The sequence below is a fragment of the Vespa crabro genome, chromosome 11 (genome assembly GCF_910589235.1).
Source record: "Vespa crabro chromosome 11, iyVesCrab1.2, whole genome shotgun sequence".
NCBI lineage: Eukaryota > Metazoa > Arthropoda > Insecta > Hymenoptera > Vespidae > Vespa > Vespa crabro.
In genome coordinates this window covers 3,922,977-3,934,400 of record NC_060965.1, presented here as the reverse complement: position 1 = coordinate 3,934,400, position 11,424 = coordinate 3,922,977, and the positions used below count along the sequence as shown (strand labels likewise).

The following is an 11,424-nucleotide window of genomic DNA, read 5'->3' as shown; positions in this document are numbered from 1 at the left end:
GGGTTAAAAGTACGTATATGTACATAGATTCGAAAATATACATAAACGTAAGGATATGGAAAAAGCGGCGTGACTAAGAACATTAGATGCGCTACCGAGTCTGAAGTTTCTACAACATAGCTCATACGTATACTCATGTCGGTTCTTCTTGGCAAGTCCTTTAGCGTGCAAACTGTCTCGTTTATATTACAAACTTGAACGTTGTACTTGCAAAGTCGTACTCATAATATAAACGTTCATTTCGAAAATCATTTATTACGATTTAATTAACTTCGACAACGGAACAATGAAAATTCATGTTTAAATTATATTCATGAAACAGATGGTCAGGTATATTCAGACCCTTTCAAAATGTTAATGAAGACATTATTAATTCTAGCATAATGAAACAAAAATATTTCAATTTCATCATGTTCACATTATAGCCTAATTCGTGATATTCACATGATATGCATACGAAAAAAATTGTCTATAACTTTTATCATATATTTTCTATATATCTATTTCCCTGAAGATTTTCTTTTTTATCGTAGTCTGATGCTGCCCAGATCTTTCTCTACTTTTCGCCTAACGACTCAGCCGTGACAAGTATATCGACCGTGTTACCCACCCCTAAAACTACCTCCTTTTCTATGCGAGATCGTAAGAAACGCCATTAACGCTCGCGGTTACGCCGGAATGCCGATGGAACGGATGTACGATTTCTTTCGAGGCCTCGACCTCGACCTCCAGGCGTGTACGTCGAGAAATCGGGCCCGCCATTTGCTGAAAGCCTTCTATGAAATGTTAGCTTATTCGTTGATTCACAAAGTCATTGGTTTTGGATTTTTACGAGCTTTCATTCGATGAAATCATTTTATTACAGATCATACGGAATATTATATTGACAATTTATTTTATTAAGCGTTCCCTTTCGATCGTAACAACGAAAAAATTGAATTCATTTTGTATTCCTTTAGATCGTAATTTCTCGAGAATGAAATTGATAAGCGTATCAATTTGCCAAGAAAGCAGCGTGAACTGGAAAAAGTGGAAAGCTTCGAAATCTCGAATATCTGGGAAAAACAGTGGCAGCAGGTGTTCGAGACAAGCTTTCGAGAATAGATCGACGAAGCGTGCTACCGCTCTTGATAGTTCTTTCGTGAAACGAAGGGCGAAACAAGCGATCGGGTAACTATCACCAAAGGCGATTATATTACTATCTATCTTTAGAGGCAAATATTTCCACAACGAAACATCGCGGAAACTTGAAACGACGAAGCCCCTTTAACGGCTGCAAACTCTCCAAGTTCGTTGGAAGGGCTCATTTCTCGTAGCTCTCATATTCTGAACAAATTTTTGTTGAATATTTGCGAAAGTACTTACGTACGAAAGTACTTCGACTAATCGAAATTTTTCATCCGTCGATATGTGTAGTAGTATCTTATACAGATAGATCGAACGCACGTCTTCGAACGCACGTCGAAGTTCGTTGCTGATAAATGATATCGAAAATTCGATTTTCATTCGTTCTTCACATTGCCGAGAAGAAATGAACGTGGAAAACGGTCGACCTTTTTCGATCATATCTCGCGGAGGATCGTCGAATTCTCGAGAGAGAAAGAGACAAAGGAATTTCTCGCGAAAGGACTTTCCTATATTCGTGTCTCTCCTATTCTTTCACTTTTTCCTTTCTCTTTTCTCATTCACATCCTGCGTGTTACATCGCTCTTTCTTTTTCTCTTCCCTTTGTTCCATGTTGCTTCCATCACCCTCGAGAGTATCACTCTCCCTTCGGTCGCACGATCGCCTCGAACGAAGATTTTCCGAGCTGTAAATTGCAAAAGTTCTCTTACGTGTACCTCCTATATAACGATCCTTAAAACTAACAGGTTTATTTCTTCTTTTTTTTTTCTTTCTTTCTTTTTCAGACACTGAAGAGGCGTATCGCTACTAGTCCACGCTCGATGGTAAGTTTTAATCTTTATTTCGTTAAATTTTCAACAAAGTGTATGTAGTCGCAAGCAGGTTTCGATCGGATTTCGATTGGATTTCGATCGAATTTCGATCAACAGACGATAAAATTGCACGATACGCAAGGTAACTCGATACTTACTCATTCGAATTGTTCGTATACCAACGACGATACTCAACCGGAGGAATATAATTTTAATTAACGTTAAGTATAATCGAACGAAAGAGCGTCACGCTCGACACCGATGTTTTTATTCTGCTTCGCATTGAAGAGGCACTTTACTGTATTGCCATCATGTTAAATGCTTTTTGCAATCTGTCGAGTCTCTCGTGCGTTACATCGGTAATCCGTTAAATAATAAACTCTATAATTCTTGACGTTGAGTCACGTATCGATGAAAAATATCTGACGAAGAAAAATTTTCATGAAAAAATTCATATCGGTTGGTTCGACGAGTTAGACAATAGCTTTGTTCATTTTAGCAGCGTTGTTTAATTTCAATTTATTAATTAACCAGCTTAAATGAAATCATCGACTTTTCATAGATTTAAGTATTAAAGTAACGTATTATAAATGTACTTATTGAAAGATGAAAAGTGATGATGAGAAAACAAAAAGAAACAACACAAAAATATGAACACTTTTCGCCGGACAAATTCACAATACGAATATACACGTATATTTGTGGGCGTTACATTTCTTACGACATAGTGTAGGACGGTTGGGTTTGGTCAATGCGTTCAGCATTATTTAGGGGTTGCAAAGGATTCATTTCATCACAGCACGAGCCAAAGCTCGGCTTTTGTGGGTCGTGGATACACAGGGTGAAACGGCGCTTGATTAACGGCGAGGCTGCCGTCTGGCAAGAAAGGGGATCAGGTGTCAAAAGCTACCTGAGCTGACGCTGTAGCTTCTCCCATTATTATCAATTTATCTTATGTTTCGCTTACTCTCTCTTTTTCTATCCCTCTCCCTTTTCCTCCCTCTCTCTCTCTCTCTCTCTCTCTCCCTTCCTCTTTTTCTTTCTATTTCTCTCTCGTTTCTTCTTTAACGATTAAAACCATTTATTGAGAATACCAACTTATTAATTGACCTTTTTATATTTATCTGATCATTTTAATTTTCACGTTCGATCATGATATAAATTCAATCAAGAAAATAAAATTCTTTCATCGTTCACCCTCATAAACATCTACATTCAAAAGAACCGTAAAGCTTCGATTGCTAGATATCAACGTAGAAGAGAAACGAAGTTGCAATATTCGTTCTCGAGTCCACGCTCCACGTGCGTCGTCCTCGAACATCGTCGATCGGTGCTCTCCTCTGAGGGTAGAAGTATCGAGGGGAGAAAGGCGTGGATATCGAGGAAACTTCGTTGGAAAAAGGGAGATACTTCGGGGTGAAGACAAAGAGAAAAGAAGTTAAAAAAGAAGAAGAAGAAGAAGAAGAAGAAGAAGAAGGAGAAGAAAAATGAAAAAGTTGTAGAGGAAGAAACGAAAAAAGGACAAAGTGGACTGAGGGGTTACAAAGAAAGATAGCCGAGGACACAAGAGAGAAGTAGAAATAAAAGGAGAAAAAGGAAAGAATAGATAGTGACTTGTAAAATCGTCCGGGGCCCGTGAAACCATCGTTACGTTCTTGGATGCCGCCCTTCCGCCCGATCAATATTGCGTTGGTGGGGCCAAGGCAAGGTAGCTCGGTGGTGGAAAACGAGGGATTGGAAGGAGAACATAGACAAGGGACACTACGTGAGAGAAAGAGAGAGGGAGAAGGTTAGGGGAGGTAGTAGGGCGATAGAGATAGAATAGTAGGGGTTGTTTGGCGAGAGTGGGGTTGATAGGAGGCAAGAGTCTGTCATGGCGGCGCGCACCACCGCCAGGCAAGCGGCAGCTCGACATCTTTCCTCGTCGCGTGTTACGCGCTTCTATTCTTCGGCTTCTCTTCGAGCCACGTCTTGGTTCTTCGTCGAAAAGGACATTTCGTTCATAGGATATTCACGGATTGGTGTTTTCGATTGAAGCTTTACGCGAGTGTGAGAAGCGTTCTGTGCTCTTCGATTTTTCGTTTCTCCTTTTCCCTCTCTCTCTCTCTCTCTCTCTCTCTCTCTCTCTCTCTCTCTTTCTCTCTCTCTCTCTCTCTTGCTCTCTCTCTCTCTCTCTCTCTCTCTCTCTCTCTCCTTCTCTCTTTCTTTCCCTCCTTCAGTAGTGACACAGCTTGTGATCATTTGTTTTGTGCGATCAAGTCGTTGGTGATCTCTATATACCTCGTAGAGACACAGATGATCCAAAAACTATACACGCGTATGTAATTCCCTTAGAGTCGTCTTAATGGGATCGAAAAAAGGAAAGAGAAGTGTCAAAGAGTTTATTGCTCGAAGAAGATATTTCCAAAAAAGACAAGACATTTTTGAATAAGTCAAAACGGTTGCTGTGTCGAGGGCTCAATCGATCTTGAAGGTTGTGCCTTTCGAAGGTCGCTTCGATACTCCCACGGAATTTCCGCATCGCGCTTTGGATCGAACTCCGTTCGCGTCGTGCGTGACACTTTGCTTCGACGAGAGCCCAGCACTGCTCTCTGTGTGTAAACTTTTTCTCTATTTTCTCGACGAACATGCCAACGTCGTGACAACCTGATGGAAGATGTCGCGTAGCAGTGAGTCGTTTGATTGAACAGACTAATTGTCGGGGTGTTTATCAAAGGATACTCCAGGACATTTGCGGATCTGAAGAAGTTGAAGTGACATCGGTGAAGATAGGCGAGGGTGGCCATCGCGGTTGGACCGAGCTGACACCGGCCGAATCTCTTCAAAACGGATCAGCAGGAGTAACAATGTCCTAGCGAAGGCAGGACCTCGTCTAGACCGCTCCCCCTCGTCCTGATCCATTTCTTCCGAAACCTAAATCCTTGCTAATGTTGCTGTCCTAAGCCAACGCATACTAAAGCAAACTTTATCCGTGCTGACGCATTATACGTACATGCACACATACACGAATACACGCGTATACCTACAGACACATATACCGAGTTCGCTTTCGTCCTCCCCCTCTCTCTCTCTCTCTCTCTCTCTCTCTCTCTCTCTCCTTCTCTCTCTCTCTCTTTAACATCTCTTTTTTACTTATCATTCTTTTTTATCAGCTTTACTTTCTTATTCTGCGATACACTTTGCTGCTTGTTACGAAGAAGGAGAAATAGAGAGAAAGAATGGAAGATAGACGGACATAACTAAACACGCATAGGTATACGTACGTATTCAAAGACTTACACGCATATAGACGAAAGCGAGCTTCCCGAATCCGGCCAAGTCCAAAGTCCTTAATCCCGTGGGGCTCCGCCCGCACGCGAAGGAACCACACCCCGAATAGAGAAAGAGAGAGAGAGAGAGAGAGAGAGAGAGAGAGAGAGAGAGAAAGAAAGAAAGAAAGAAAGAAAGAGAAGAACGAGAAGAAAACTCAAGATCCGGATTTAACGTGCTCCTTGGTAAGCATAACTTACTCTATTGCTCGATTCTTTCTTATTTCTTCCTATTCTCACCCTTATGCACTCGGTTATTCAAAAGATTAGATGATCTTGCTCGAGGCCAGAGAAAATAACAAAGTAGAGAACCATGTGAGGTGAAATATAATGCTTTATCCCCTCCTCGTGTGCTCATTTTTATATTCTATCCTTTCCTCGGTCAGATTGACAGTCCACATGGCCTCCTTCCATGCTGGATGCAGGTTGCAACGCCGTCGCATAGGTTGGGTTCCTCGTTTACGATTGGAAGTGGGTGAAGGACTAGCGTGCACTCTGTATTCGTTTACGTTTAAAAAGTTTAATATATCTTATTCTCTTTGAGAATATTTTACTTTAATGCTTAAGATAATTTCGTGATTATGCGAGTCGAGTTATGCGAATAAAGTGGGAGTGTCTTGGTATCGTGATTTTGCGTAAACGCATGCGTGTGATGTGTTTATTAAGGGGTTAATGGACGTAGAAAGCAGAATGATCAACCTCTGAAGCAACATTAGCTTACATAGTGAGTGCTTCTTATCTCGTTTGCACTTTGACGAATCAATCAATGTCATTGGTAAAACTTGATTTATTGGATATATTTTTCGATCATTACTGTTTTAAGGATAAAAAAAAATATATATATATAGGATAAAACATATAAATGCTTGTTTACAGTTAGTCGAGATATATAATAATTTTAAAATGATCGATAGTTTTTTTCTCATGTTTTATTTTCCTTCCTTTCTCCTCTTCCCCATCCCTCCATGTATCGTTATTTACGAGTAGTCGTTGCTTTCGACGCTTCGATAAAAACAGCTGAGGCGCGTAAGTCTATGACTTATCGATGCGAATGCGAGCACCTGCAACGCAAACGATATAAGCCGATTCCTGAAGTAGCCATATTCGATGCTCTTTAATATTCACTTCGATCAATAAGGACATTGATTGTGATATTCAATGGTAACTCAAGGATTTATTTTACATTTGTTTTTCTTTACATTTATTCTATCTTTATACGATCGTTTACGAAAATGATTTTCGATTCTTTGAAAAAACAAACTCGTCTGACCTTTTGCTGGGATTTACTGCTATGTGATGTAACACGTGGAAGTAAATTTTCTAATTTTAGACTTGGATTTAAGGGAAAAATAAGAAAAAAAAAAGGTAGAAAAAGGTAGAAAAAGAGAAGGAAGGCAACTCTAAACCTTGAGAAAATTCAGGCGGCAAAAATGAGTAGAACTACGGTAAGAAATGAACGGTTAGACGAACATTAGTCTTCGTTCGACAGCCATTCGACCGGTTGGCCGGCAAAAGCGCGAAATTAGGTTAAGGGGCCTGACGGTGGAAAAGAAAAGAAGTAGACGGAGAAGAAGAGCACACTGGCTTCTGAGGCGAGTCTAGAGAAAGAGGTGGAACTTTCACGATTCCTTGTAATTGAATCTGACCCTCACCCCGTTATTGTTTCTGCCTGTTTCACCGACTCTACACGGATTTATACCCCGACGCGTACTCCTCCCTTCGATACTCCATCCCATCTGCTTTTTACCCGGCACACGTAATCAGAAATATTAAGAAAAAGAATAAGGAAAGAGGAAGAAACGTCGTTCATTGTTAAAATAGGACGAGAAGAGTGACGGGAAAATTGCTTTCTTCAAGATTGTTATAAATAGTTGATAACATAATTCCAGATAGAGGAGTATACGAATCTATAATAAATTTTAAACTTTAGCGTGGAAGATCTTTTCTTAAAAACAGGGAGCAAACGATTGTTTTAGACGAAAGAGAAATGAACGTTTTTGAAGAAATGCAGAGAAATTTTATTAGGTTCATTTGGTATTCGTCTCGAAACAACGGATGAGTGATAAGACGTAGGAAAAAAAAAAAAAAGAAATACTCGATTAAATCATAACGAAGGGGAGAAACTCGAGTTACCAAGAGCATTGTTTACCGGCGCTTTTTTTCCTTTTCTTTCTATTATTTTTTATCGTCGACGTGAAAAGATAGCATCTTCGTGACAAGCATTTATTCAAAAGCTTTGTTTACTTCTTCGTCGTTGCATTCTTGAGAGCTAACCGAACGTTTATAGAGCTTACGGAAAAAGTACTGTGAATAAGAGAAACTGATAGAGAAGACAGAAGAGACTGAAGACGGAAGAAAAATGCATTGTTTCACTCGCAGTCGGCTCGTATAATCGTCGAGGTTTTACCGCGAGCAACATTTCAACATTTCCACCGACCAAATTCTCGTTTAATCTCACTTGACCCGGCAAAGCTGTCGAAATTCTCTTCTCTAACGGTGCAACCCTTCCGTCGGTTCGAAATCGGGTATTCCCAACGAAAACTGCTGCAATTGCCGGTGCGAGCTACCGTAGAGCTATTGCGAAGCTATTGCGGATCGCTTGCCTTGAATTGTCGGCCTCTCATCGAATGCGTCGAGCTCGGATATCAAGTACATCGAGTACGATCGACGCCGGTTTAAATCATCGACTTTTTCTCTCTCTCCCATTCTCATTTTTACGATAAAAATAGTAGTACGTCGACAAAATTTATGCGAAACTTCTTATCTCTTTATTAATTTATATTTCTTTACGATTTCAACTTATCTGACATCAACGGCTAATTTTTTTTTTCTTTTTTTTTTTTTTTTTTTTTTTTTTTTTTTTTTTTTTTTTTTCTTTAATACATTAAAGCGAGTTTCATATACTTGTTGAGGATCTCTGAGCAACGCTTACTAAATGTTTATTGACTGTAAAAATATGATATCGTATTAACTCTGAGATTTGTTCCCTCACCTGCTCTAGAATTTGCAGACGTCATAGACCAGAGAACAATAGGATTCCGTATTTTATTCACAGATGTAGCTTTGCTACGGATTTCAAGACCCCCCCTCTTTAAATAAACGGCCAAAAACGGCCAGGCGTATGACAGTACGGCTATTAATGGACGTCGTATTTAATCGCGGTTAGGACGCAGTTGCATCGCCATTTTTACCGGTCAATTTTTATGGGCCATCAAGTGAACGCAGCGCACGTTGCTCGCTGAGAAATATCGCCTCGGACCGTTTCGGCCTCGAAGAAAGAATGATGTCGACGTGGCCGAACGGTATTTCCGAATTCGTTGGGCATTTTTTTCGGAAAGTAGATTAGGCGAACCGTTAAAAGGAATCGATCGATGTACCTCGAAGCGAGGTAATCGCATTTAGCTATACAATTTATTTGACCAAGGGAATTTATTTATTACAATTCATTTGTTGAAATTGTACTATCCATACTATTAATTCTATTTTCTTTATTTCTACGTTCAAAAGTTTGCTCCAAATAAATACGATATAAATGGTGTGCCTTTGCTTTAGAGAAAATTTCAATTATGTTACAGCAATTCAAGTTTGTATTTTTCATATCTGCTGTTTTTTTAACGAATAAATAAGATAGTTTTTTATTTTTGTTTTTTTTTTTTTTTTTTTTTTTTTTTATTTTCGTAAACTGACCAAATAACTGGACAGACGAAGAGACAAGATCTATCCTTCGGCTTAAGGTACACGATCGAAAGGCTAACGCGAGATTGTGTCGATTTCGAGAACACGCGATAGCTTTTCGTAGGTCGAAGGTTGAAGGTCTCTCTCTCTCTCTCTTTCTCTCTTTCTTTCTTTGTAATGTTGGTAATATGCAACGGTACCGTCTACTTAAACGGACAAGTAGACGTAAGACGTCGAACTAGCGAGACCTCGAATCTACCGCGTGTTTGCGATATGTGTGTGTATGTAACTTGAGAACCAATATTCTCTAAACCGACAGCGATTCCGCTTCTCGTTTCCGCGAGTTTCCGTGACGAATCGTCGTTAAAACCGGATTCTCATGGCTAACTGTCGTCCTGCCAGTTTGATTATTTGTTAGAACATTGTTCACGTGATGACATTGGAGCATGAATTCTCCCCCGATATATTTCATAGTTTGTACTTTTATAACTTTTCCATAAGAAAAGAGAAGAGAAAAAAAGAGAAGAGAAGAGAAGAAAAAATAGAACAATAGCATTGCCCGTTTCGTAGGAATTTCATTTCAACGACGATTTATTCGTGCTGAGGGAAAGTGATATATTTACGATATTTACCAAGATCGATTTTTAATTTCCGCTATTAGCATACTTAGTCGTATCGTTTTAAGTCGCTGGGATGTTTTATTGGAAATGAAAGCAAGTAATCAAGATATGACGATTTCGCGGTAAAAGATCTGTGCAAACTTGTCAGAGAAAAAAGTAGTTACGACTAGTTCATCGACTATTAGTCAGACGAGTACGGTAATAAAGGAATCATGGCAAGCGCTCGTTGTCTATCTTTTAAAATCCGACTCATCGATATCAGTGAGGCACAGAAAAAAATCGGTTCTCATAAGGCACGCTAATAAATCAGCAAGATAATGTTCCATTGGTTGTTTAGTAGGTGAAACACGAACACTCGTAATTTTGAACTCGGACATTGGGAAACGAATTTCGTTGCTTCACTGCGTTCTCAGAGTTTGCGGTAGAGTTCCGGTTGCTTCGTCCTGTTCGTGACAACTCCAACAATGTGCCTACAAAGTAGTTTAGAGTAGTACCTCGAAACATACCTCGTAATTAAGGGTATGTTTTGAATTTCTGGAAAAAAAAATCGAGGCATACGAATTTAACTTTTCCTTGATAATATTATAGTTTAGAATTTTTTAAGCTAATATTGACGATTGCTGATAACTACTTTTTATCGATTTTTGTTGATTGTTTCAAGGCGACCTCGATTTTCGAATTGCAAATTTTCGATGAATTAACGATGGCCGAGTATATTCGGCCATATTGCCGGACTACTTCGTCGAATGAATCGAGGCAAGTTGGTAGCAAATATTGACGATGGTAAATAGATTTGTCATTCTTCGCACGGTCACGATTGTTGCCGCGCATCGGTTCGAACGTAACCGCGATTAGTTCTCAATAAACGCAGAGCAATGGCGGAAAATCGACGCTTATGTTCTCGTCGCGTTCATTGTATTGGTTCGACAATCGTTTAGCAGAGTCCAAATCTTTTGTTCCTATCAAATTGGCTGACAAACTTGACAAAAGATTACCGTGAGAGATAGCGACAAAATACATTTTTCCTTTTCTTTTTTTAAATTTTCCACTCGCTTACATAGAACCTTTTGTTTAATGGGAGCGAACGGATCAATAGCGACAACTACTGTCCACGCCATAACTTCGACGATAGTAAATTTTCAGAGAGGATTACGAGAGCTCGATATGCGTATATTACATTGACATACAGTAGAAGCCGAATTACGCGTACGTATTCGACCCCAAATACGTTAGTTGTAATGAGTACTAACGATCTTCGTAAAGCTATCCCAGCAATACGAGTTACAGCTTGGTATAAAATGCGCGATTTTCGTATAAATTCGTTGTGCCAGTGTGTACATACGTGTATGTATGTCGTACGTAGAATATACACCTATGTATTTATCGTACGTTTTTGCGAGTGGGAAAGAGTGAAAAGAGGGATGGAGAAAGAGGAAGAGGAGGAGGAAGTACTGACCGATCGATCGCGGGCATACCATTTACAGGCAGCCAGCATCAGTCAGAAATTTATTCGCGCTAATGCACCAGACGGCTTTGTGGTTTATACAAAATCGATTTTCATAAAATCTACCCCCGCTATCGCGTATCGTTATATCGATATGCCGGCATCTATTACGTTTACATTTACCGCTTCTGCACTTGGTAATTGAGCTGGGTACAGTATAATCATTATCACAAGGCCGACTTTCTGTATTGCCAGTGGCCGAATTGCTCGGGAAAGTCGGCGAGACAAAAATTACGTTTTTGGCCGATAGGAAGTGTTATCAAATATATCGGAAAAAGGAAAATATAGTTTCCATGCAGGCGGAAGGCAACCGTGACGCAAGTTTGAAATTAAACGTCCTCGTTCGTTGTAGTGGAAGCACGAAACGAGATTACATCGTT

General features: G+C 39.8%; 1 protein-coding gene across 19 annotated transcripts in view; it reads left to right on the top strand.

Moving 5' to 3' along the window:
• LOC124428108 (protein turtle) overlaps nt 1-11,424 on the top strand; it is a 194,685-nt gene that overhangs the window by 111,396 nt on the left and 71,865 nt on the right. For 16 of the 19 annotated variants that reach the window (XM_046971769.1, XM_046971760.1, XM_046971776.1 and 13 more), the window contains one exon: nt 1,911-1,949. The exons of 1 other annotated variant lie outside the window; for it this stretch is intronic. The gene's annotated coding sequence lies outside the window, so the exon portion shown is untranslated. Of the gene's footprint in view, nt 1-1,150; nt 1,171-1,910; nt 1,950-3,301; nt 3,987-4,271; nt 5,432-11,424 lie in introns of those variants that run through there. 2 more of the 19 variants (XM_046971765.1, XM_046971761.1) reach the window with 2 other exon arrangements.